Source organism: Musca autumnalis, unplaced genomic scaffold, assembly GCF_047663935.1.
Source record: "Musca autumnalis isolate F117 unplaced genomic scaffold, ASM4766393v1 scaffold_1, whole genome shotgun sequence".
NCBI classification, from domain to species: Eukaryota; Metazoa; Arthropoda; class Insecta; order Diptera; family Muscidae; genus Musca; species Musca autumnalis.
The window spans coordinates 283,513,940-283,540,159 of NW_027411644.1; the positions used below are offsets into that span (position 1 = coordinate 283,513,940).

General features: G+C 38.0%; 1 protein-coding gene across 1 annotated transcript in view; it reads right to left on the bottom strand.

The window, feature by feature from the left end:
- Positions 1–26,220, bottom strand: part of SKIP (Shal K[+] channel interacting protein) — a 427,069-nt gene that overhangs the window by 310,825 nt on the left and 90,024 nt on the right. The gene's annotated exons all lie outside the window — the stretch shown is intronic.

The following is a 26,220-nucleotide window of genomic DNA, read 5'->3' on the forward strand; positions in this document are numbered from 1 at the left end:
ACGATGTGCAAAGTATGTACCAAATCGGTTACTCACTTCAAGAGTTATCGTGCGCACAAATTTTCCGAACATTTCCGATGTTTTGTGGGGGAGGTACCGGAAGGAGTGGACCGATATAACCCATCTCCAAACCTAAACTAAGTTTAGACAAAATATTAGGAAAGCCAAATTTTGGTCCGAATCGGTTGATCCGTTCGAGAGTTATCGTGCGCTCCAACCAGATAGACAGACGGACAGACATGGCTAAATCAACTCCAAATTGTCTGAAACACATTTCGTCCAAACATACCATTATTTCGATGAGGCACATTTTGCCCGTATGAAAGTGTATATACCCACGTTAGAATAAATGCTGAGGGTATAAAAATACTCCTCTAGAAGTGCTTATATATATATATGTATAGAAGAGCACTCCCAGGGGTCTTCTATCTACAGAGTATCCCTCTAAAGGGGCTTACACCTACAAAAGACCATATTAAAGGGACTTTTATCCATAGAAGTCTCTTCCAAAGGAGTTTCTATCTATAGATGACCACTCTACAGGGACTTCTATTAATATAAGACTCTTCAAAAGGGGCTTTTATCTACCCCTCTAAAGGGGCTTCTATCAATGAAGACCCCTCCAAAGGGACTTCTATCAATAGAAGGCCCCTCAAAAGGGCTTTGGTCTAGAGATGGTGCCTCAAACAAGTTTTTATCTATAGAAGTCCCCTTCGAATGTGCTTCTTTATATAGAAGCCCCCCCCAACATGGGCTTTAGCTACCCCTCTAAACGGGATTCTGTCAATAGATGACCTCTCCGAAGGGGCTTCTATCAATAGAAGACCCCTAGAGGGGCTACTATCCATAGAAGACCCCTCAACAGGGGATTCTATCCATAGAATACCCCCTCAACTGGGGCTTCTATCCATATAATACCTCTCAAACATGGGCTTCTGTATGTAGATGCCACTTCCGAAGAGGCTTTTATATAAAGAAGACCCCTCAAAGGGGCTTCAATTTATAGAAGACCCATCTGAAGGGGCTTATTTCTATAGAAGACCCCTCCAAATGGGCTTTTAACTGTAGAAAGCCCCTCAAAAAAGAATTGTATCTATAGAAGTCCCCTCCGAAGGGACTTCTCTATACAGAAGACCCTTCAACAGGGGCCTTTATCTATAGAAGTACCTCAAATTTTCTTTCTGTCTATATAAGACCACTCTAAAGGGGTTTCTATCAATAGAAGACCTTCAAAAGAAGGTTCGGTCAATAGAAAATCCCTCTACATGGGCTTCTGTATGTAGATGTCACTTCCGAAGAGGCTTCTATATAAAGACGACCTCTCAAAAGGGGCTTCCATTTATAGAAGAAAAATCGGAACGGACTTCTCTCTATAGAATTCGCCCCAAAGGGGCTTCTATCTATATAAGTTTCCTCCAATGGTGCATCTATACATAGAAGGCCCCTCAAAAGGGGACCCTCAAAAGGGCATCTATGTATAGAAGCCCCCTCCGAAGGGGCTTCCATGTATTGAAAGGGGCTTTTAAGGGGGCCTTTTAACCGGTATTTTTTAAAAGAAGCCCTTTAAAGGAGCTTATATCTGTATATCACCAATAAAACTGGGCTTTGATCTGTAGAAGGCCCCTCAAGCAAATGTTCTTTGTATAGAAGACCCCCCTAAAGGGGCTTCTATCAATTGAAGACCTTTCTAAAGGCGATTCTATCAATAGAATACCGCTCAAAAGAGGCTTCCTTCTATAGAAGACCAATCGGAAGGGGCTTCTTTCTATAGAATTCCCCCCAAAAGGGACTTCTATCAATAAAATACCCCTCAAAAGGGGATTTTATCTATTAAAGTCCACTCCGAATTGTCTTCTTTATAGATAAGTCCCATCCGAAGGTTCTTTTTTATATAGAAGACCCCTGAAAAGGATATTTTATCTATAGAAGACCCCTCAACAAATTTTTCTACATATATAAGATCCCTCTAAGCGGGTTTCTATCCACAGAAGACCCCTCAAAAGAGCCTTCCGTCAATAGAAACCCCCTCTACATGGACCTGTGTATATAGAAGTCCCCTCCGAAGGAGCTTCTACATAAAGAAGAGCCCTCAAAAGGGGTTTCCATCTTTCTTTCTATAGAATTTCTCACAAAAAGGACTTCTATCAATATAAGACCCCTCGAAAGGCGATTTTATCTATTGAAGTCCCCTCCAAATTGTCTTCTTTATACAGAAGTCCCCTCCGAAGGTTCTTCTTTATATAGAAGACCCCTCAACAAATTTTTCTATCTATCTTCTATCTATTGAAGACCTTTGTAACCCCTCAAAAGAGGTTTCCGTCAATAGAAACCCACTCTCCATGGGCTTTTGCATATAGAAGTCACCTCCGAAGGGGCCTCTATATAAAGAAGACCCCTTAAAAGCGGCTTATATTTATAGAAGACCCATCGGAAGGGTCTTCATTCTATAGAATTCCCCCAGATAGGCTTATATCTACAGAAGTCCCCTCCAATGGTGCACCTATATATAAAAGCCCCTCCGAAGGGGTTTCCATCTATAGAAAACCGCTCGAAAGGGGCTTTTTTCTATAGAAGCCGACCCTAAGGGGGGATTTTGAGCGGTCTTTCATATATATACATATATATATATAGAAGCGCTTCTATCTGTAGAAGGGGGCTTCTATCTACAGAAGACACCTCAAAAGGGCTTTTATCTAAAGAAGGCCCTACTAAAGGGCACGGTGCTCTTGAAGCAACTTTAAATGGAAGGTGCTTACACCTGGGAAGTTTTTGAGGATTCTGAAATTACAATGCTCATAGATAAGAAAAATCAAAAAATATCGCCGGAGCGCCTTTGAAATAAGTTGCGATTCAAGACGGTATTTTTAAGGGTTTTTTAGGATTTTGCTTGGAAACCGCAAGTCCTATCAAAATGGGACAAAAGTAAATGCTGTAGCTATGAAAATTCTCTACAAGATTGACACTTATGATATTTTCGTAGATTTTACCGTTTTTAAGATATAGAAGTTCAAATTGGAACAATGCACTGACGGTATCGTCTCCTCATAAAACAGTGTCATGACTCCAACTTAAAATTTTATATCTGAAAAATGGTACAACCTAGGAAAAAGATACGAAAGCCAATCTTGTAGAGTCACAGCTACAACATTTTCTTTAGTCCCATTCCGATAGGACATGCGGTTTTCAAGCAAAATCTTGAAGGCCTGAGAAAAAAATCTGAATGATTGATCTAAATCTTCTATATCTCAAAAACGGTAAAACCTACGAAAATATTATGCAGGTCAATCTTGTACAAAATTTTCACTGCTACACCATTTTCTTTAGTCCCATTTCGATGGGATTTGCGGATTCTGAGCAAAATCGTGAAACCATAAAAACCCTTTAAAAATGCCGACTTGAATCGCGATTTATTTAAAACGCGCTCCGGCGATTTTTTCTTGTTTTTCGATTTTTCTCACCTATGAACATTGCTGTTTTAAAATCCGTAAAAACTTCCCAGGTGTAAGCGTTAGGAGTAAAAGTTAGTTAAGGCGCAACATGATTGACATTGTTTTATAAGGTAGCGATACAGTCAATGCATTGTCCCAATTTGAACTTCGATATCTCAATAACGGTAAAACCTACGAAATTATCATACAGGTCAATCTTGTAGAGAATTTTCATAGCTACAACATTTTCTTTAATCCCATTTCTATAGGACTTGCGATTTCCAAGCAAAATCGTGGAAACCTAAAAAAACGTAAAAATGCCAAATTGAATCGCGGTTTATATAAAAAGCGGTCCGGCGATTTTTTTACCTTTCCTATCTATAAGCATTGTAGTTCCAGAATCCGCAAAAACTTCCCAGGTGTAAGCACCTTCAATTTAAAGTTGCTTCAAGCGCACCGCGAGTGACTTCTATCTACACAAGACCCGTCTAAAGGTGGTTCTATATGAAATACCCGATTAAAGGGGATCCCACTAAAGGGACTTCTATCGATTGAAGACCATTCCGAAGGGGCCTGTAGCTATAGACGGCCCCACAAACTTCCCCTAATAGAGAACCTGGTTAAAGGGGTTCTTCTATATAAGACCCCTCTAAAGGTACTTCTATCCACAGAAGACCCCTCTATAGGGACTTTTACTAAAGGGACTTCTATCGATTGAAGACCATTCCGAAGGGGCCTGTAGCTATAGAAGGCCCCGTAAACTTCTCTTAATAGAGAACCTGGGTTCTTCTATATTAGACCCATCTAAAGGTACTTCTATCCACAGAAGACCCCTCTATAGGGACTTTTACTAAAGGGACTTCTATCGATTGAAGACCATTCCTAAGGGGCCTGTAGCTATAGAAGGCTTCTATCGATTTAAGACCATTCCGAAGGGGCCTGTAGCTATAGAAGGCCCCACAAACTTCTCTTAATAGAGAACCTGGTTAAAGGGGTTCTTCTATACTTCTATCCACAGAAGACCTATAGGGACTTTTACTAAAGGGACTTCTATCGATTGAAGATCATTCCGAAGGGGCCTGTAGCTATAGAATTATTATATCCCCTACCATTAAATATTCTGACCTCAAGTGGAATAATTTGTTTCCTTTCCTGCCCACGATACCATTCGGAGACGTTTTTTGACCACTAAGAACTCCAAATAGCAAATTACAACCAATTCGAACCGAAAATGTAGATAAAACCCTAAAAAACTGAAATAGGGAGGTACCGCAATATGAGGGCTATACCGAAACCTGGACCTAGGACCACAATTTTTGGCGCAGAAGGTTTTTGATGATTGAGTACTCCAAATGGCAAATTACAACCAATTCGGGCCGAAAATGTTGATAAAATCTTCAAAATACCTGAAATCGGGAGGTACCGTAATATGAGGGCTATACCGAAACCTGGACCTAGAACCACAATTTTTGGCGCAGAAGTTTTTTGATCATTGAGTACTCCAAATGGCAAATTACAACCACTTCGGGCAGAAAATGTTGATAAAATCTTCAAAATACCTGAAATCGGGAGGTACCTCTACATGGGAACTATAGGAAAAACTGGACCCATATTGATGATTTTTTGGCTACATTATTTTTTACTTATTTTTAGCATATACTGAAAAAAATCAGATTGATCCGACGATTATAAATACTTTTGTCGCACTTTCCCATACAAGTGGGACCACTGTGCATTGCTGGCTGGTGCGCTGAACTATTTCTCTCTCCTTGTAAAGGATTTCACCTGCATACAATTCCTAATCTAGTCATTCTTTGAATTCATAATTTCCTTTACATGTTAACTTTCCTCCAGCCTTCCCTCCCCAACCCTCAGGAAGCGGGAACAGGCTTTTGTATATAACTATAAAATCTGTAGCACATTCATTGCTTCCTTTAGTTTACATTTCCAATTATTTCCATTAAGAATGTGGCTGCAGGATATAAAATTGTGTTTATTACTTTTCATACGTGGAGGTGGAGGATGCCGCCACCCACACGTGAACACACACACATCCACATGTCAAAACTATTGTATAGAAATAATTAAGGAATTCCGGGTTATTAGGTGAGAAAATGTTATGTTTTACACTTCATTAAAACTTGGAACTAATGACGACAACATAACTCCAACACCATCTGATGAGTTAGTTAGTCGTGCTGACGTCTTGTGTGTGAGGCATCCTCAGAGGCCTTTCATTCATTCCCTGTTTTCTATTTAAGTAATTTTTGCCATAGAACTAGCTGCAATTTCTGGTGCTTTATTCGCTCATTCATTCGTCATAGTAGTTTGCAAATAATAAAAGAGACACAAATGCTGAAGAGCATTAAAGTGACATGCAACAACATGAGGATTGCGGACGACCGACTGCTGCGGACTACTGACAGACAATATTAACAAATGTAATTATGTCATAATGTAATGAAAGCGGCCAACTAAGCCTCGACAAACAAAAGACCCGGAAAAATAAGTGACAAATAATCAAGTCACTACTAGCTGATGTGGCTGCCTAGATGCTGTATGTATGGTTGCGGCGGCCAACATGACAAGTCAACCCTCACATGCCCCCAGGAGTCACAAATAATTCGCATAATCCTGGCCTCTTTTTTTCTATTTTGTTGACTTCATGTCGTTGTTGTTAAAATTAAAAAAATAGTGGTATTTATCAAAAACTATAAATGAGGATGAGGAGGAGGCGGAGCAGAAGGCACAAAGAGAGGCAGGCGTGTAATTAAATTTGTTATGAATATGAAGAGAAATGCAATATAAAAAGGCAAATCAACAGCAGTAGTAGCTGTATATGCGGAAATAATTCCCATTTGTATTCGCATAAATTCAAATCATTTCCATTGCATTTTAAGCATGGCACTCACACAGACACAAACACACAAAATCACACAAATATCCTTTTTCCATGAAATGAACATCAATATGCTGAAAATATTTGTCACTGGATTATTCTATGCTTGTTGTTATGTGCCTGTTTGTATTGGTGTGAGTAAGTTTTAATGCAATCATGATAACACATATTCATTTAATATACAAACACACACACACGTTCATTCTATCACATAAATTTATCCCTATGTGTATGTATGTGTGTTTGTATTCAAATTACATTTTATTGGTACAATTTTACCCCATGGTACTGACCTTAATTTTCATCACTGCATACCTAGATTTTATTGCATAGTTGTAATAGTTGTTGTTGTTGCTGCATGTCGATGATATGTCAGTAACATCCTGGTTCTATGTAAAATTTAATCCTTAACAAAATGCATTGCCAACCATGGCTGGCTGGGCCAGTGTGTAACTTTCAACCCTCAGCCAAGGCAGCCTGTGTGCACGAACAGTTTTCCTCTATCATGGCAATCAGAGCTCAATTTTCAACACCCATACATTGGCGCTCTGAACACACACACGTACCCATAGCAGTGCAGCACCACCATCACAAACTAATGGTGTTGTTTTTGTTATTCTTGCCAACATTATCAAATTCAACCCACCTCTCCCTCCCACCTTCTAAAGCATCAGCAACTGCAACAGATTTAACCATTTAACAACAGCAACCAAATTGAAGTCTGTGCATCGAGATATTGCAATACTTCTCCCCTCTCCCACCACACCTCTATTCCTGCTGTAACAGATGAAGAGGATGATGATGTCGTTGCCGCCGTCATCACATTGCCCAGCTGTTACAATTCCATGCTTGGACGAAAATTCCCTACCATTCTGCTATTCTGTGTCTGATATTAGTTTCTCGCTAAAATGTTCAGATTTTTCCTGCTGCTTTGCTAATTGTGATAAAACTCAATACACAGCGGGATATAGCGCAGCAAATACTGTGGCTCAAAGGGAACATAAAACCCAATAAAGAACGAGAAATAAGCTGAAAAATATATGTTCTACTTATCGAACTGCTGAGGGGAATTTTGTGATCAAGTTCACCTTTATTCACATTTTTATTTTGTCAGCTGCTAAAATTTAACATGCAAAGTTCTGATTTGTAGCTAAATAGACTACACACTGTCCCAAGCTTACGAACACTTGGGGTTTTGAAAACGCAATTGTTGATTTTGTTGTCGGAGTTTGACATAGTTTCCATAGGTCGATTTTAGGTATCCGATCGAAGTCTGATAAGGTTTCTAGCCCCAAGAAAAGAATTTTCTGGGTCAGTCTAATGTAGACCTATGACGACTGCATGACGTTTTTTCTACCACATCTTTTTAGATCTAATCCGGAACATTCCAGTCGTAATTCGTAACATTTCATTTCCAATTCGATTATTCTATTTGTAATTCGAAGCAATTCAATTGTTATTCGTGAATACCATTTGCAATTCCAATTATTTTTCAAGATCGTACAATCACCCGCTTACGTAACGATCTCAATGCCGTCTTGAGGGGGCGGAATACATGAGAGGTAGAGCTTAAACAGTACCTAAGATATCACCCCACCATGGGGAACTCCCTGTTCCACTATACGGGGCTTTGACTTTTTATTCCTGAATTACACGTACGATTGGCGTATACACATATAATTGATTATCCAAAGTTTCAAAATTGCCCGGAGGGTTGTCTCCTCCATATCCTCAAACAGCGTGAAATGCTTGATGTGCGTGAAGATAAAAGCCATTTTAACTAGCGGAGACAAAAACCACAGTACTACAAAATCGAGCGATGATGAAATGCCTTCATATATGGGATGGACCTATTGAGGGGCCTCATATATGAAGGCATTTCATCATCGGTCGATTTTGTTTAACTTTCTACAATGAATCCATTAGGTATCGGCATATTCTTATAGCCAAGCCAATGCTCTAGTTACCTGCATACGCCATATATTCCTACCCCCAACAGATTTCGCCTAGGAGGCGCCTCAATTGCCAAGTCAATGCTCTAGTTAGCTACATACGCCAAAAATTCCTACCCCCACAGATTTCGAATAGGAGGCCCCTCAATAGGTCCATTCCATATATGAAGGCATTTCATCATCGGTCGATTCTGTTTAACTTTCTACAATGAATCCATTGGATATCAGCATCGTCTGATAGCCAAGCCAATGCTCTAGTTAGCTGCATATGCCAAAAATTCCTACCCCCCCCCCCCACAGATTTCGCCCAGGAGGCCCCTTAATAGGTCCATCCCATATATGAAGGCATTTCATCATCGCTCGATTTTGTTTAACTTTCTACAATGAATCCATTGGATATCAGCATAGTCTGATAGCCAAGCCAATGCTCTAGTTAGCTGCATACGCCAAAAATTCCAACCCCCTACAGATTTCGCCAAAGAGGCCCCTCAATAGGCCCATCCCATATATAAAGGCATTTCATCATCGGTCGATTTTGTTTAACTTTCTACAATGAATCCATTGGTTATCAGCATCGTCTGATAGCCAAGCCAATGCTCTAGTTAGCTGCATACGCCAAAAATTCCTATCCCCACAGATTTTGCCTAGATGGCCCCTCAATAGGTCCATTCCATATATGAAGGCATTTCATCATTGGTCGATTTTGTTTAACTTTCTACAAATGAATCCATTGGATATCAACATATTCTGATAGCCAAGCCAATGCTCAAGTTACCTGCATACGCCATATATTCCTACCCCCACAGATTTCGCCTAGGGGACCCCTCAATAGGCCTATACTCATATATGAAGGCAATTCATCATCGGTCCATTTTTTTTTTTTTAATTCTACAATGAATCTTTTGGGTCTCAGCAGTTTCTGATAGCCGACCCTGGTTGGCATTTCATCGTCGGACGAATTTTTTAAATTTCTGTTATACAACTGTTATACCACTAATGTGGTTTTTGTCTCCGCTAGTTAAAATCTATTTTTTTTCCTTCACACACACATAAATGCTTGACAGTATCAAAGGCGTTTGATTGCCAACAATTCACTTATTCCCGCTTCAATGTTGGAACTTTTCAGATGAATCAACCACTTCTTCCGCTTGGAACGTCTTTTTGCCTCCCGAACATCTGAAGGGTTAGGCAGATCTCTGAAGCGGTGATTAGTGAACTCTCTGAAACTCCGTCAATTAGCTTTCCCATGATTGGTGAAAGTGCGGCGTTCAGAGGTGATGAAATCGGGCGGTCTGCTGATGGAGACAATTATGGAGAGATGGTCTGATCCAAGAGAAACGACGGGTTGCCAGGTGACGTCATGTGTCACATCAGATGACACGATGGTCATGTCTAAACTCTCCGTTAATTCTGGTAGGGGCGTCCTCTTTAACTGTGCAAAACGTAAAACTATCAATCTGCTCAGCCAGCACTATACCCCTTGGGTCGTTTCCAAGAAACGAAAGCCACAACCAATGATGTTCATTAAAGTCCCCCAAGACCAGACGGTTATGGCCTTGCACAAGTAGGCTAATGATAGGCTTATTACCAGGAGTACAGCTATTTATCGGCGGGCTATATTCAGCAACTCTAGCTCAACAGTTCCACACCTGAATGCTAACCCCAAACATTCCATGTGCGGGTTATTAGAGACATATTCGTGCAATATGAAAGCTAATCCCCCCACCTCAGCTTCTGGTGCGATTCTTCCTCAGTACGATGTAAGCATCAGAACGCTGTAAGTTGTAACCATCATAATGATGTAAGTTGTGCTTGACTTCCTGCACCGCCACCACAATAGTATTCTTTCGACTCAAGAAATCCACTATATCTTCGAACTTACCTCGGAGTCCATTGAAATTAAATTAAACGCAAAAATGATACATTTCAGGGATTGGAACAACAACTGCTTCGTGTGCGGCTGCTGTTGGGGGACTTTGGCAGAGTCGCAAGATCAGATGACGATGACTCACTTGGGGCTGTTTTCACGCAGCATGCTGCAACATAGTCCCTGTAGTGGCCCCTCGCTTGGGCGTCTCCAGAACAAACCCTGAGATGCACCCACTCCCAACATCGACTTCATCTCACCGAATGGACGTGACAAACCAAGCCCATATAAACTGGTCTTAGTTTTCCTCCGTCCCGGCAGGGACCAAAAGAATCCGGAGCATGCATTCCGGGATATGCTGTTCCCAACACCGAAAAACGATACCAATACAAACATGTGTAAACTGAAGTGACTGCCGCTGGCCTGAACACCAATGTTGTGTGGTTCCGGGTCAATCCGGTACGAGAGAACCCGCAGCCGTGGGATTAACGGTAAACAGAGTACTTTGAGTCTTCAATGAGGATTAATATCTCCTCATTGAAGACTCAAAGTACTCAGTTTACCGTTAATCCCACGGCTGTGGTTTTTGGGAATACTTTGAATTCTAATGTTAGAAGGTATTGGTAAGCATCTTCTACAGAAGCAGCTTCGATATCGAGCTTCGGTCGAATCAATTTAAACAAATTGAAAAACATTTTGGAATTTACACAAGCCAAAATTGTTTCTGGTATGAGAAACTTTTGGACCTGTCTTGAGAAATCTTCTTTGAAGATATGTCCATTAAGATAAATTCGTATTTAACTAGCGAAAATACAAACCACTCTAGCCGAGACACAAGCCGCTCTGCTAACGCTTTTGTTAGCAGTACACTGTTAACGTTAACAGAGGTATTCAAAAATGGTTTTCTTTGTAAAAAATATTCTTTTTAGGTCCTTTAAGGAAAATGGGCATCATTGTACAGCTTATTGAAAACGGAGTCTACTGAGCAAATAAAATTTTAAAACATATTGGCCGATGTAGCGATATTTACCGTTTTTGGGAATGACCCTGCAATAAGGATATTTATTTTGACCATAGAGGAAAATTCTGCCAGGAAAATATGGGTGTCATTGAAAGGCTTATTAAAAAAGGTGTCTACTGAACAAATAAAGAATTTTTCTTAAAGGATCTGCGTTCAAAATAAGTATCCTTATTGCAGGGCCATTCCCAAAAACTGTAAATATCGTCACAACAAACAATATGTTTTAAAGATTTTATTAGCTCAGGAAATAGTGGTCTCGATAAGCTTTCCAATGGTATCCGCGTTGTCCTGGCAGAATTTTCCTTAAAGGACCTAAAAAGGATATTTTTACAAAGAAAATAATTTTTAAATATCTCTGTTAACGTTAACAGAGCTGTCTTAACGCGTTGCTAGCAAAAGCCCTTACAGAGCGGGTTGTGTCTCGGCCAGAGTGGACATTATATAACAATGGTACCCATGTTGTCCTGGCGAATTTTCCTTAAAAGAGATTTGGTCAATGTACGTATCCTTATTGCAGGGTCATTCCAAAAAAACGGTAAATATCGTGATATCGTACAATATTTTTAAAGATTTTATTAGCTCAGGGGATAGCTTTCTCGATAAGCTTTCCAATGGTACCAACGTTGTACTGGCAGAATTTTCCTTAAATGACCTAAAAAGGATAGTTTTACAAAGAAAACCATTTTTGATTAGCTCTGTTGACGTTAACAGTACTCTGCTAACGCGCTGTTAGCACACGTGTTAACGGAGTGGTTTGGGTCTCGGCCAGGGTGGTTTGTGTCTTCGCTAGTTAAATGCATAGTAATTTGTCGTAATGGACCTTTTGAGGATTTTTTTTTTCTGTATGAACACTAGGGTTAGTCATTTTTTCATTTTTTTTCGAATATCAAAAATCTGTGGAAATAGCATATAGGGCAGGCAAAAATAAGCAGAATTGCGTTTTTACTTTTTCGAAATTGTAAAAAAACCTTCCGCACAAAATGCAATTACTTTAGCTAAAAACAAACTTTTTTAGTTTACTTTTTTTTAAATTTTTAAATTTGAGAAATTTTTTTCTGCAATAGTTGTTCTTGCAAATAATTTTTTTTAGTTGGTTTTAGTGCATCGATTTCAAATATGCAATTTGATCAAAAATCTGTCATTTAGTTTTTAAGCTACATCGATTTTAAAATTTGCAACTCGGTTTCATTTCCCAGTTTTAAAAATTTTAAACGAGTTGCTCTAATAAAAGTTTGACAATAAAGAAGTAATGTCATAATACATAATTTATATCGTTTTTTTTTGCATATTTGAAATCGATGCACTAAAACCAACTAAAAAAAATTATTTGCAAGAACAACTATTGCAGAAAAAAATTTCTCAAATTTAAAAATTTAAAAAAAAGTTAACTAAAAAAGTTTGTTTTTAGCTAAAGTAATTGCATTTTGTGCGGAAGGTTTTTTTACAATTTCGAAAAAGTAAAAACGCAATTCTGCTTGTTTTTGCCTGCCCTATATGCTATTTCCACAGATTTTGAATCTAAAAAAAATGACTAACCCTAATGAACACCTTTGCATACTCCAAGAAAAAACCTGGAGGTCTTCTGGAAAAACTTTTAGCTCTGCTGTTAAAATATTTGGGGTTTTCTTTGACAAGACATTTGGGTCTCCTATGCAAAGACGCTTGGATATTCAGTAAGAAAACCTTCTGGTATCTTCTATAAGAATCCTTTTGCCCCTCTATCAGTAAAGAAGGCCTTTGGGCTAACACAGTTTGGTCTTCTATGAAAAGGAAGTGGTATCTCTTAAACAAGGCTCTCAGATTGAGTATTTGTTGTTGTATCTCGAGGAGTTTCTTAATCTCTGTGAGAACGAAATAATGAGTTTTTTGTAATAATAATAATTGTTCCACAAACATCCCAGGCGGGACAAGGGAGACTTCTCTCATATCAATGAGTGCACCCCGATTCATATTAGCTCAATGACTGCTTATTGCCGAGTCCGAACGGCGTGTCTTAAGACACCACTTGTCGAGAAGTTTTACATGGCTTAAATACTCAGGAAATGTCACCAACATTACTGAGGGGTATTTTGCCACCGTTAAAAATTGTATGTTGCCCAGCCGGGAAATCGAAGCCACGACCTTCTGCGTGCAAGGCGGATGTGCCACTATTTGTAATAGAAACAGAAGCAAATGCAAACCTTTCCAGTTATTTGCAGAAAAATCTAATTTGCACTTAAACGCTTGGCAGCTAAATCCAAATTACAGCATTTGCAAAAGAAATATGCCTGACTAGTCATTAAATATTTTCTATAAAATTAAAATGAGAAACAATTTTATGATTTGAGCCACTGTCATCAAGCACTGAAAATTACCTTTTTAATTTGCCATAGTGGCGGGTGGTTGAGGGTGATGGTGCCTAGCTATCTACAGATAGATAGTTGAATAAATGGATGCATCAAAAAGTTCATAAATGTTCATTTATAGTTTTTTAATGTCCAACAACTGGCCTCCTTCCCCTACTCTAGAACCTTACCTAACCCTCGACAGTGGCAGTGGCAGTGGCAATTTTAATTTTGTTTGAAAATACTTGGATATTGAAGTTGTTATCATTAAAACGTCACGTCCTTTTGTGTGTCCTTTGGCTGAGGATAGCAAGTGGTTGGTTGGTTGGTTAGTTTAGAAAGCATGTGTTGTATTGATAAATTGATGCACTCTCAAAACGGTGATAGACAGACAAATACATATTACCTCGACAACAACAACAATAGCAGCAGCAATAAATGACAATTAAGTTTTGTGTCCGTTAATAAGAGAGCGTCAATCAGTCAGCCAATGTTCAGTGTTCTAATCAGAACAGGAAAATGAAACAGTTTTGGTGTTTTATTATCCAGCTGATGGCATTTTATCATTTAAGTACCTCCGCCACCGCCTCCAACCTTCATCCCTGGCCGTATTACGCCTGCATTTTAAAATTGAACATTGAACAGAAAATTTGTCAATAGCGTTACCGAATTTTTCATTTCATTATAAATTTTTGGTGTTTGGAACTAAAAGTAATTAATTGAACCTGGGAGTGGAGTGGATGGAGTTTTATAAGGTAGAGGAAACATTTCATTAGTGGCACTTTGAATGAGAGTTGATGACTACAGGTTGGTTGGCTGCATTCAGGGGGATGATGGTAATGCACAGAGAGGGTGTTCTTTGGCATTGCATGGCATTTGTTTTGGATGTTATTGGGCCATTATGCTTGGAATTTTCGCTTATTTACACCATTTCAAATTGCCATCATTTTTCATTAGAGTCAGCCAGCAAGGCTTTCCGAACTCCCCTTTTTTTGTTGCTGATTGTACACTTGATAAACTCCAATCAAATGAAATGAAATTAAACCCACTGAGGGATTAGAAAACAAATTTCAAAAGGAGAAACCTGAAATAACAACATTTCGGGGATTATATCAAAAATGTACAATTGTGTTTTGATATGTTCTTCCAATGAAAAGCAAGGCAAATGAAAAAAGGGGTTGTTATGTTCATTTTCTTTTACATTGTTGGATTATACTGCCTTACCTTTCGCTGGGGTTCGTTAGCGTGAAAATTTTTCTTCACTCACTATGATTTTTCTAAGCAGTTTTATCGGCTTTTTATAACCTAATCCCTTTTGACATAGTCAGCCAGTCAACCAACCAGTCAAAATCACCTTTGTTATGTCGAGACCCGCTCGCTCTTTTCTTCATTCGTAATATGTTTAAATTGTTATATCCGCTACCAGCTGTGTTACGGGTATTTTAAAACGTATGTTTTGAAAACATTTTGAATACAAGACGCAATTCTAGAAGGGTTTAAATGTTTGTATTTGAATACTTCCTTAAGTAATTGTCGAAGGTAGTCACATTGGCAAATATAATTGTGAGCTTATTGTTATACGGATTTGAATTAGATACGGCATATTGAAGTTAAATGTTTCCAACTCCATTAAAAACGTAAAAGAACCAACTAAAAACAATTTCCGACGAACATCCTGGGTGGGAGTTTTCTCATGTCAAAGAAGAATAGAAGAATACCAAAAGGAGTGTGACACTACTTTTATACCAACTATACCAATGAGTTCACCCCGATTCATATTAGCATAATGATAAGGGACCTACAGTATATCGCCGAGTGCGAAAAACTTGCCTTAAGAGACCACTTGAAAAGAAGTTTTTCGTAACTGAAACTCTCAGGAAATGCCACTTACATAAAGCTGATGGGAAATTTTGCCACTTTAAAACATTTTATGGTGATGATGTATGACCTGGGAATCGGTTGCGCGTACCATTGTACAACTGTGGCACCCAATGATAAACTATTTTTGGTTAAAATTATCCAAGGCGATAATGATGATCAAAACTGTTTGTAAAACTACCCAAATTATTGAAGAAAATTAAAGGATTAAATTGCGCTTGGCCACCTTTGAATTAGGATATAATTAGGTAACACGGTAACACACCCAAAATAACGATAAAATCTTGTACCCGACCATCAAGCTACGAACCCACTCTTGCATCTCAAATAAAATTGTTGAAGCAAACATTTTCTGAGAGCAGAATAGAGTATTGTATATATGTAAACATATATATTGTTGCAGCAACCATATATATTGTATAATTATAATGTTTGACACAAAATATATGGTTGATGCAACAATATATATGTTCACACATTTGCAATACCCTATTCTGGTCTCAGAATATGTTTGCTTCAAAAATATTTCACAGTAGTTATTGAAACGCAAGATTAGATTCCTAGCTTAATAAATTTATATTGTTGTAGCAACCATATAAATATATTATAATGACCATAAATATATGGTTTTCACAACAATGTGTATGTTTATACCCTCAGCATTTATGCTAACGAGGGTATATACACTTTCATACGGGCAAAATGTGTCTCACCGAATTAATGGTTTTAGACCCCAAGTATGTTTGGACGAAATGTGTTTCAGACAATTTGGAGTCGATTTAGCAATGTCCGTCCGTCTGTCTGTCTGGCCGGCCGGTGCGCACGACAACTTTCGAACGGATGAACCGATTTGGTCCAAAATTTGCGTTTCGTAATATTTTGTCCAAACTTAATTTAAGTTCGAAGATGGGTTATATCGGTTCACTTCTTCCGGTACACCCCCCACAAAAGTTCGGAAATGGTCGGAAAATTTGTGCGCACTATAACTCTTGAAGGGAGTAACCGATTAGGTCCATACTTTGCACATCGTGAAATTTCTACCAGACTTATATGAGGTTCTAGTATGGACTCAATCGGTCCACTCCTTCGGGTACCTCCCACACACAATTTCGGAAAAGTTCAGTTTAGGACCTGTTCTCGAATCTCTTTGATTTTTGTTGTAGCAACTTGTATTCACTGCCCCGCTAACGACGGTACATGTCTCATTATGGGCATGTCCATACTTCCTGAGAAAATAGCCTGAAAGATGCAAAAAAACCCTATGACACCGTGTGTAGTGGTTGGAGCGAAAGACAACTCTCGAACGGATCAACCCATTTGGTCCAAAATTTGGCCTTCGTAATATGTTGTCCAAACATAGTTTAAGTTCCATCATAAGCCATATCGGTCCACTCCTTCAGGTACCTCCCCCACAAAAGTTCAAAAATGCTCGGAAAAATTGTTCGCACGATAACTCTTTAAGGGAGTGACCGATTTAGTCCATGCTTTACACATCCTAATATGTCTACCAGATATAGATCAGGTTCGAATATGGATTATGTTTGTCCACTCCTTCGGGTACCTTTCACACAAAATTACGGATAAGTTCACTTTAAGACCTGCTCTCGAATCGCTTTCATTTTTTTGAAGCAACTTGCATTCGCTGTCTCAATTACGACGGTAAAAGTTTTTTCAGGGGCAAGTCCATACTTCTTGAGAAAACAGCCCGATAGTTGTAAAAACCCCTATGGCACCATATGTAGTGGCTGGAGAGCACGATAACTCTCGAACTTCCTGATATTTTGTCATACTTTCAGTTCGAAGATGAGCAATACCGGCCCACAACTTCCGGTAGTTCCCCCGAATAATTAAAAATTTCACTTAAATGGTATGCACAATATCTCTTGAACAATTTTGTCCAAACTTTGGATCTCCTAATATTTTGTCCGAATTTAGATTAACTTCTAAAATGGAGGTAAATTAGGGAACCTCTTCCACAAAAGTTTAATATTTGTGTTTAAATGCAGTTTAAGGTCTGTTAGAAGATCCTTTGGAAATGTATGCCGATGCTGTTCGTTGTTGCCCTAGACAAGTCCATATGTTTTCCGTGGACAAGTCCATGCTTCCTGGCATAATGGCCCATACGTTATACGATGAACCACTGAAATGACTAGTGGGCGATATATCCCAAAATAAGATCCACTTCCATAATGGACTATGTCGGTCCATTCCTTTAAGTACCTCCTCTGCAACACTTTTGAACTTTAATCCTAATCCAAATGTCGTAGAAAGCCCACAAAATAATGAAAATACCATAAATACATTCGATCTGACCCTAGATGAAGGTTTTAATTCACATAGGCTGAGGGTATATCTCTGTCGGCAAAGCCGACTGATACTTTTTTACTTGTTTATATTTACTATACCCAATTCTTCCTTCAGAATATGTTTTCTTCAACAATTTTTCTTCTTTGTGTGTATACTTTGAGAATCAGGACCTTGGATTTCGCAAACACTAACAGAAGTGAGAGAGGTTACAACACGAATACCAAGAAAGCCATAGTACGACCAGAATAGTTTTGCTGTAATCGTAGAGAGGAATTAATCCTTCATTCCTATCCTGTAAACTATAGTAACATGTAGTGCACGAGGGAAGTATCGGGGAAAAGGAGTTCTTTGAGTGTTCTATGAGAAGAAATTGTGGTGTTCTTTTTTTTTTTTTTTTGAACCCTTGAAAACTTCTACAGAAAAGCGTTTCGGATCTCACATAAGCAAAATTTGGAGATTTTTTTATTTTTCAAGGGAAGACATTTGCGTTCTATTAGAAAAGACTTCGAGGTCTTCTTTAGAAACATCTTCTTTGGATCTTCTATAAAAAAAATGTTTTTTTCATTGAAAAGGCATTTGGTTCTCTTATGCAAAGACGCTAGAATATTCAGCAATATAGCCTTATGTGACGTTCATGAACAAACTAGTTCAAATAAACGATTCTGTGAAATGAACAAACGGAACCATATCTTTCTTTTAGAAGATACTCTCACACCTTCTACAAAAAAACCCTTTTTGGTTTTCACATAAGCCAAATTTGGATCTTCTATGCGTAGCCTGTGGAACTATCTTAAGAAATTTAATGGAATTCTATAAATAGGATTTTTGATTTTCCACGGCAAGACTTTTGTGGTCTAAAAGGAAAGATCTTGAGGTTTCCGTAGAAAGATCTTCTTTGTGTCATTTAGAAAAATCCTTGGGATTTCTTTGACAAGACATTTGGTTCTCTTGTGCCAAAACGCTTGGATATTCAGTAAGAAGATCATTTGTGTCGTTCATGAACGAACTAGTTCAAAGGAACGGTTCCGAGTAATGAACAAACGGATCCATTTTGAGCTCATTCGTTTATATATTTCTTTTATCTCGTCCATTTAATTCCTGTCATTCAAAAGCCATTCTATTTTATTAAATTGAACGAGTTTATATAGTTCCGTCAGTGTAGAAAGGAATTATGAAACCTGTATCGATTGAAAAATTTTTAAAATTCCAGGCATTTTACTTCAGTTTTCACTCAATATCTCTCTTGCGTTAAAAAACGATCTCAAATAAGCCAAATTTGCATCTTCCAGCCTTTTGTACTATCTTCAGCACTCTTCAATGGAGAGACCTAATGGAGTTTTATGCAAAAGAATTTTGATTTAAGGGCTTTTGAGTTCTATAAGAAAATAACTTAATAACATCTGTAGAAAGATCTTCTTTGGGTTTTCTATAAACAAACATTAGGTTCTCTTTGACAAGGCATTTGGTTGTCTTGTGCAAAGATGCTTGGATATTTTGTAAGAAGAGCTAATGTGTCGTTCATGAACAAACTAGTTCAAAGAAACGATTTCGTGAAATGAACAAACGGAACAATATCGAGCCCATTCGTTTATATTGTTCTTATATATTAGGTTATATATTAGTATATTAGGTTGAACGAGTGAATATCGTTTTATCAGGTCATTTTTCTTTCGTTTTCACAGTCCTGATTTCCCTTTTACTTTGAAAAATAAGAAATGCCAGAAAAGTAGAACAATTATCGATGAAAGTATTTCGTTAATTTATTTTTTTTTTTCTTGTTAAAATTATTCCATTGGTAAATTCATGAACGGGTGTATTTCATGGGAGTGTTTTTAATAATAATATGAAGAAGAAAAATTATGAATGACATTCACAAGAAGATGATAGATTGAAGTAATTTTGAACGAAATGGAACCATGAACCAAATGAACAACCTGGGGGCCTATTCTGTAACTTTTTAACAACTTTACTCATTGTTTATTTTACAAAAATTTCATTGTTTGTTTTATTGTTGTTACAAAAACAAAAGAAATTTAAACAATATCGACAGTTGTTAAAAGTTACAGAATAGGCCAACTGGTCCCTTCTGCTGAACGGAATGAAAAAGATCGATCGGCTCAATAAACAAGATTATCTAAACCAAATGTGTTTGTTCTATAAGTGAAAACCTTTGGAACTTTCTCGAAAGGTTTTCTATGAGAAGACTTTTGGTCTTCTATATAGGCATAAGTTTGCCTTCTCTAAGACAAGGTCTTGTAGTCTTCTGTAGAAATACCTTTGGACATTCCATGAAAAGCGTTGGATTTCTATGAAAACACAATGTGGTCTTCTATCCAAAGATAGGGAAGACTTTATGGGATCTGCTATAAGAACTCCCCTTACCTCCAAACATATTGGCTTTCTTCTGCTTTGAGAAGATCTGTGTGTAACCCACGAAAAGACATTTGTCTCTAGAATGTCTTTTATACCAAGAAGGTATACTAACCTTAAGAAGATTTTTGGGTTTTCTATGAAAAGACTTTGAGTGTTAAAGTGGAACTTTTCTGGGCTTCTATATGCCGAACTCTAGATATATTATGATAACAGCTGTTCGCATGCTATAAACTCCCTTTTTGGGTGTTCTATATTCGACTTTTTGGCACACTATGAAGGTCCACTCGATCTTAGACCATCTTGAAACACATTTTGACCTTTTACATAATAATGACGGATCTCCAATAGAAGATTTCTGGGTTTACTATGAGAATGAATAGATTTTTGCTTCCTATGAACACCCGTATGGGTCTTTTCTAAAATACTTTTAGGCTCTTCAATGAAAGGTCTTCTATAACACTTTGCAACAAAATGGAGGTGAAAGTCTGGGACACGAAAAATTCCTCTTGGGGATGAAAACCCTTGGTGAGTATATTAAGAATCCCGAAGGACAGATCCGCCGTGAGTCGAACTTCCGAGTTATGGCGTGATGAAGTTTCTGCTGAAGACCCTGTAAGGCATCTGAAAGTAGCGCTATATCTTTGTTAACTGTTGCTTTATATTATTATACCCTCCACCATAGGATGGGGGTATATTAAGTTTGTCACTACGTTTGTAACTACTCGAAATAATCATTGTAGACCCCACAAAGTATATATATTCTTGATCAGCGTGCAATTCTACATCGATATAGCCATGTCCGTCCGTCTGTCCGTCTGTCCGTCTGTCCGTCTGTGGAAATCACTCTAGCGTCCGAACGGATTGACGTAGGTTGATGAAATTTTGGGAAAATATGTTATATTTACGTAGGACTTTTGGTATTGAAAGCGGGCTATGTAGGTCCACGCTTTCGTATAGCCCCCATACAAAATGACGCGTGACGCGTCGTCGTTTTAAGGAATTTTTAAGATATTTGGCCCATTTTACCACCGAATTGGTTGTAATTTGGTACTTTGTGTCTCCAGAGGCCAAAAAATATTCCTACCAAAGTTGGGTTATATAGGTCCACGTTTTGGTATAGCCCCCATATAAGGCCCCATATAAAGTACGCGTCATTTTAATATATTTTGAATGTATTAGACCCATTTGACCACAGAATAGGTTGTAATTTGGTATTTTGTGTCTTCAGAGGCCAGAAAACATTCCTTCCAAAGTTGGGTTATATAGGTCCACGTTTTGGTATAGCCCCCATATAAGGCCCCTTATAAAGTACGCGTCATTTTAATATATTTTGAATGTATTAGACCCATTTGACCAAAGAATCGGTTGTAACTTTGTATTTTGTATTTCCAGAGGCTAAGAAACATTTCTACCATAAAATGTTTATATAGGTCCACGTGTTGATATAGCCCCCATAATACAATATCTCCCGATGTTCGATATTTTGAACGTTTTAGCCTCATTATCACACCGAGGTGGCTGAAATTTGGTATTTAGTCTTCTTTAGGCGTATAAAACTTTCCCCCAGAAATTTGTAGGTATAGGTCCACGCCATCATATAGCCCCCATAGAACGGTACCTTCCAAATTTCGGTATTTTGAAGGTTGTGGCCACATTAATCCACCGAAATGGCTGAAATTTGTGGTGGAGGGTATAAAAAGTTCGGCCCGACCGAACTTAACGCTTTTCTTACTTGTTTTTGAGATGACATGTCTTCAGTCAAATCGAATGAGGATTATTTTCGTACTCGCTTCCTTCAATGTCCTTTTAATCCTTTATTTTAATGGTCGCTATAAAAGTATCACAAGATGACTTTTTCAGTTTCGAAATGTTCTGCAAAAATGTCACTCAGAAAATTTTAGGTACGGCTCTTACTAACCGATTTCGTTTTCGTGGTCGTCTTGTCCAAAATTTGTGTTCACAATGTAATTTAAGACTTTGAATCAATATTACAACAAAAACTACTACTGTATAGAATGTCACTTACAATTATTCATGTTTAAGTTCCTATTGTTTTTGTTCTATTATTATTTTTTTGATCATTTAGTGTTAGCTTCTACATTGTGAAGTCATTCATTATTACTCCTTATACCAGCATCCGGCAAAAAGGGGCACACGTGCCCTTGATGAGAATAAGAACAGAACAACCTCCACTCAGTCTTCATTCAGAAGTCAACGGAGAAGGTTCTTTTGTCGCTTGTTTCAATTATTTTTAATTTTAGCAATGCATTAAGGCACACGCTGTTTGTGGAGAGAGTCGTATGCGTGAGGCCACAAACAATGCGTTTGTATTGGTGCCGATACCTGCATTATACCCTCTCGTACTTATTACCTCTGCTCTATTTGTTGTTTACATTGGTCCGTTCGTTTGCAAATTTCGCAGGTAGTGGTTGTATTTCGTTTGAACATTGTAGAACATTCTAGATTGAGGATTCTAGAATAGTCTATACAACATCGAGCGAGTATAAATACCCTCCAAACATTTGGAAGTAAATATATCTTCTCTCAGTAAATGCGTCTCCGTAAAATGCCCGCATTCTGTTAAAAACGCGAATGTTGTCTATTTACAAGAACAAATATGTTGCTATCGCTTTTTTATCCGTATGTGGTCACAACTGCGCGACTTACAGTATTATAAAAAGCGACACTTTATGTTGTACAAAAACAAATGCTTAAAGTCTGGAGTATTGATACTACTCTCTATTATAGGGAGTAATGTTTTCAAAATAATAGTGGCAGCATTACAAAAACAATTTATCTTGCAAACAGTTAAGCGAATTGTAATGAAAGAAAATAAGTAGAATAAATTGATTGACGTGATTTCTTCAGTTCTTGTGACGTTCTGTTAGCAATCGGTACAAACTTGATTCAAAAATTTAAATGAAAATAAAGCTGTTTAGATTCTTTATTGTATATTAACAACTTTTATAAAAAAGTAAATCAAACGTATTATTATTCAATTGAATTCAATGTTAATGCGGTTATTAAAGGTGCATTGTATTATAAAAATTGTTTCCTTTTGATCAATTTTATAATAAAATGCATCTTTTATAACCGCATTAACATTAAATTCAAATGAATAATAATATGTTTGAATAAACAATAAAAAAACAAAATAGCCTTTTACAAATACTGTCGGTTCCGTCACAACTGAAAGTTTCGTAAACGGTACCTGCATGAGTACCTAATGCACACTCAAAGTGCCCCGCTTCCGACACTCCAACTGAATCGCATAAGAAACATACAACAGTGACGGAAGCGAAAATAGAGTTTGGACCGCATAAGTGGAACAGTTTCTTTAGTCATTTTTGTCTTTTCGGAAACAAATGCGACTGTCGCAGTAGACACAACAATCCGTTTTCAGTGACTTTTGCGTTAAGCAAGCGATAGAAAATGTTTGGAGGGTACGGGAGAATAGCAAGTGACAGAAAGAGTTGTAGAGTCATGGTGTGTGTGCTTAGTAAACTCATGTACGAATCAGTGATGTAAAGCAGCATCCGCCAAAAAGGGGCACACGTGCCCTTGATGAGAATAACAACAGATCAACCACCACTCAGTCTTCGTTCAGAAGTCAATGATGAAGGTTCTGTTATCGCTTGTTTCAATGATTTTTAATTTTAGCAATGCATTAACGCACACGCTGTTTGTGGAGAGAGTGAGAGAGAGTCGTATGCGTGAGGCCGCAAACAATGCGTTTGTATTGGTGCCGATACCTGATGTAAAGTCAATTAAGCATCTTGAACAGCGGCAGGCGAGAGAGCGCCCACGTGCGCTCATTTAACGCTGCTCTCTCCACACACACAATTCAATCCATTGAAAAAGCATGCAGTCACACAATGACACCCCGTAAAGTATGCAATAAAAAAGTATGGTGCCTGACGCTGATCTAGAAAATCCGCGTTTTATTTGAAAAAAATCGTAACGGGAATAAAACAATTTCTACTTTAAGGGTCTCCAATAAAAGAACTTTCAAATCATCCATGAAAGTATTTTCGGGTTTCTTTGAAATGATATCCGTGTCTCCTTTAAGGTCACTGTTGTCAAATATTTTCATTGTTCTGAATTATAGTCCTTAATAAAGTGTTTCAACATTTGCGTGTCCTATTTTTTACTCGGCGACAGTCATCTATTATTTTGTTCATCCAAGAAAGACTTTTGTTTCAATGAAATGCTAACTCTCCATGAAATATATTACAGACTTCGATGAGAACGCTATTGAGATTTTTTAAGAGAAACCCCTTTGGGCTTTGGCCTTGTATGAGAGTAAATTTCCGACATATATGGGCTGATCTTTTGGGTGTTCAATGAGAGTATCTTCGATCATTTATAAGAAGACCTTTGGGTATTCAATGATTTATTGGTTACACTTTAAGTTCATCTGTGGAAAGATGTATTCTATGAGAAGACATTTTGGCTTTCCCGGAAAGGGGTCCGTGGGGTTTTTAAATACTTCCTTTGGACCTTCTTGAGAATACCTTTCGGTCTTATTGTGTAAGACATTTGGGTCTGCTATAAAAGGCTTTAAGGTCTTCTCTAAATCCAAATTGCTTCTTCGTTGAGATTTTTTCGAGAAGACTTTAATTTAAATAAGGCTTGGGGTCCATTAAGAGAAGACCGTGGTGCTCTCTATGGAAAACTATTGAGTGTTCATTAAAAAGATCTTTGATCATTCATGAGAAGACATTTTTATCATCTATGGGCAGACATTTGGTTGCCACCGTGGTGCAATGGTATGCACACCCGCTTTGCACGCTAAGGTCGTGGTTTCGATTCCCCGGCCAAGCAACATCAAAAATGTCTACGGTGGCAAAATACCCCTCAATAATGGTGGCGACATTTCCTGAGTATTTCAGCTATTAAAATTTTCTCTACAAGTGGTGTCTTAAGACACGCCGTTCGGACTCGGCAATAAACAGTAGGTCCCATATCATTGAGCTAATATGAATCGGGGAGCACTCATTGATATGAGAGAAGTCTCGCTTGTCCCGTCTGGGATGTTTGTGGAACAATTATATATGGGTAGACATTTGAGCCTTCTATGCAAAGACTTTTGGTCCTTCAATCTGCAGCTTTTTAGTGTTCTTTTAGTAGCCCTTACGATGTGGTTAACTTTTAAAGAACTTTGAAACTTCTGCCCTAAGAACTTTGGGACCTCTACCGAAAGTTCTGTATGGTAGGATATTATGATATTCTTTGAATATACATTCTGGCCTTTTTTGTGGTTTTCTTAAGAAGGAACTTTGTTCCTGCCTTTTTCCGTGAAAGACATTTAGGTCTTCTATGGCAAGACCCGTCTTCTATGAGACATTTGTGGGTCTTATGAATGAAGATCTTTAGATATTCTATGAAATAAGCGTTCGCTCTTCTTGTTGACGACTTTTTATTTCCTTTTAAAGGGTACCCTGAGCCTCCACCTGACTACCACCCTATTTAAGTTACCTTCCGACGCAACTGTTCAAAACGCCAATTTCTCTTTTGGATTGTCCGGTGATATTAACTTATACGATTTGTCCCACCTCCAAGGCTAAAATTACCTTATTTGAGTATATGGAAAATATAGAAATTTTGGAATTTCCCGCATACATATTTAAGGTGCAAAATTGATAAAATATTCAAGTCTTATTTCTTTTGTCCCCCAAACAAAAAGTTATGAACACTTTTTCGCTCGGTTGTCTGGTGTTTTGACGACAAATGACTGTCATTCTTATTAGCCACAAATTTGGTGACAATCATCAAATTAAATTGTTGGCCTTTGGAGAATTCACAGAAACGAAACAAAAACGCTGAGATATTTGTTGTGATAAATATGCATGTGTGTGTGATATATTTAGATTTCCATAGAAGTTTTAGATTGTGGTCGAGTTTTTGGTCATAACTTTAGCAAAGAAAATAATAGAATTCACTTAGTTTATGCCTTTATTCAATTGGAAGGATATAACGAAGGAAGGGTTCAATGAAACTATGTGTTGGCGGCAGAGACAGACAAAATCAAACAACAAAAGAAATGACAGCTAAATAATAAATAAGTCTCCAGAGATGGGAAATGAGCGATGTGAGGTGGTGGTGGTGGTAGTGGTGGCATTGAATTTCAACGAAAAACTGAGCCAGGCAAAAAAACACAAATTGGCAAGC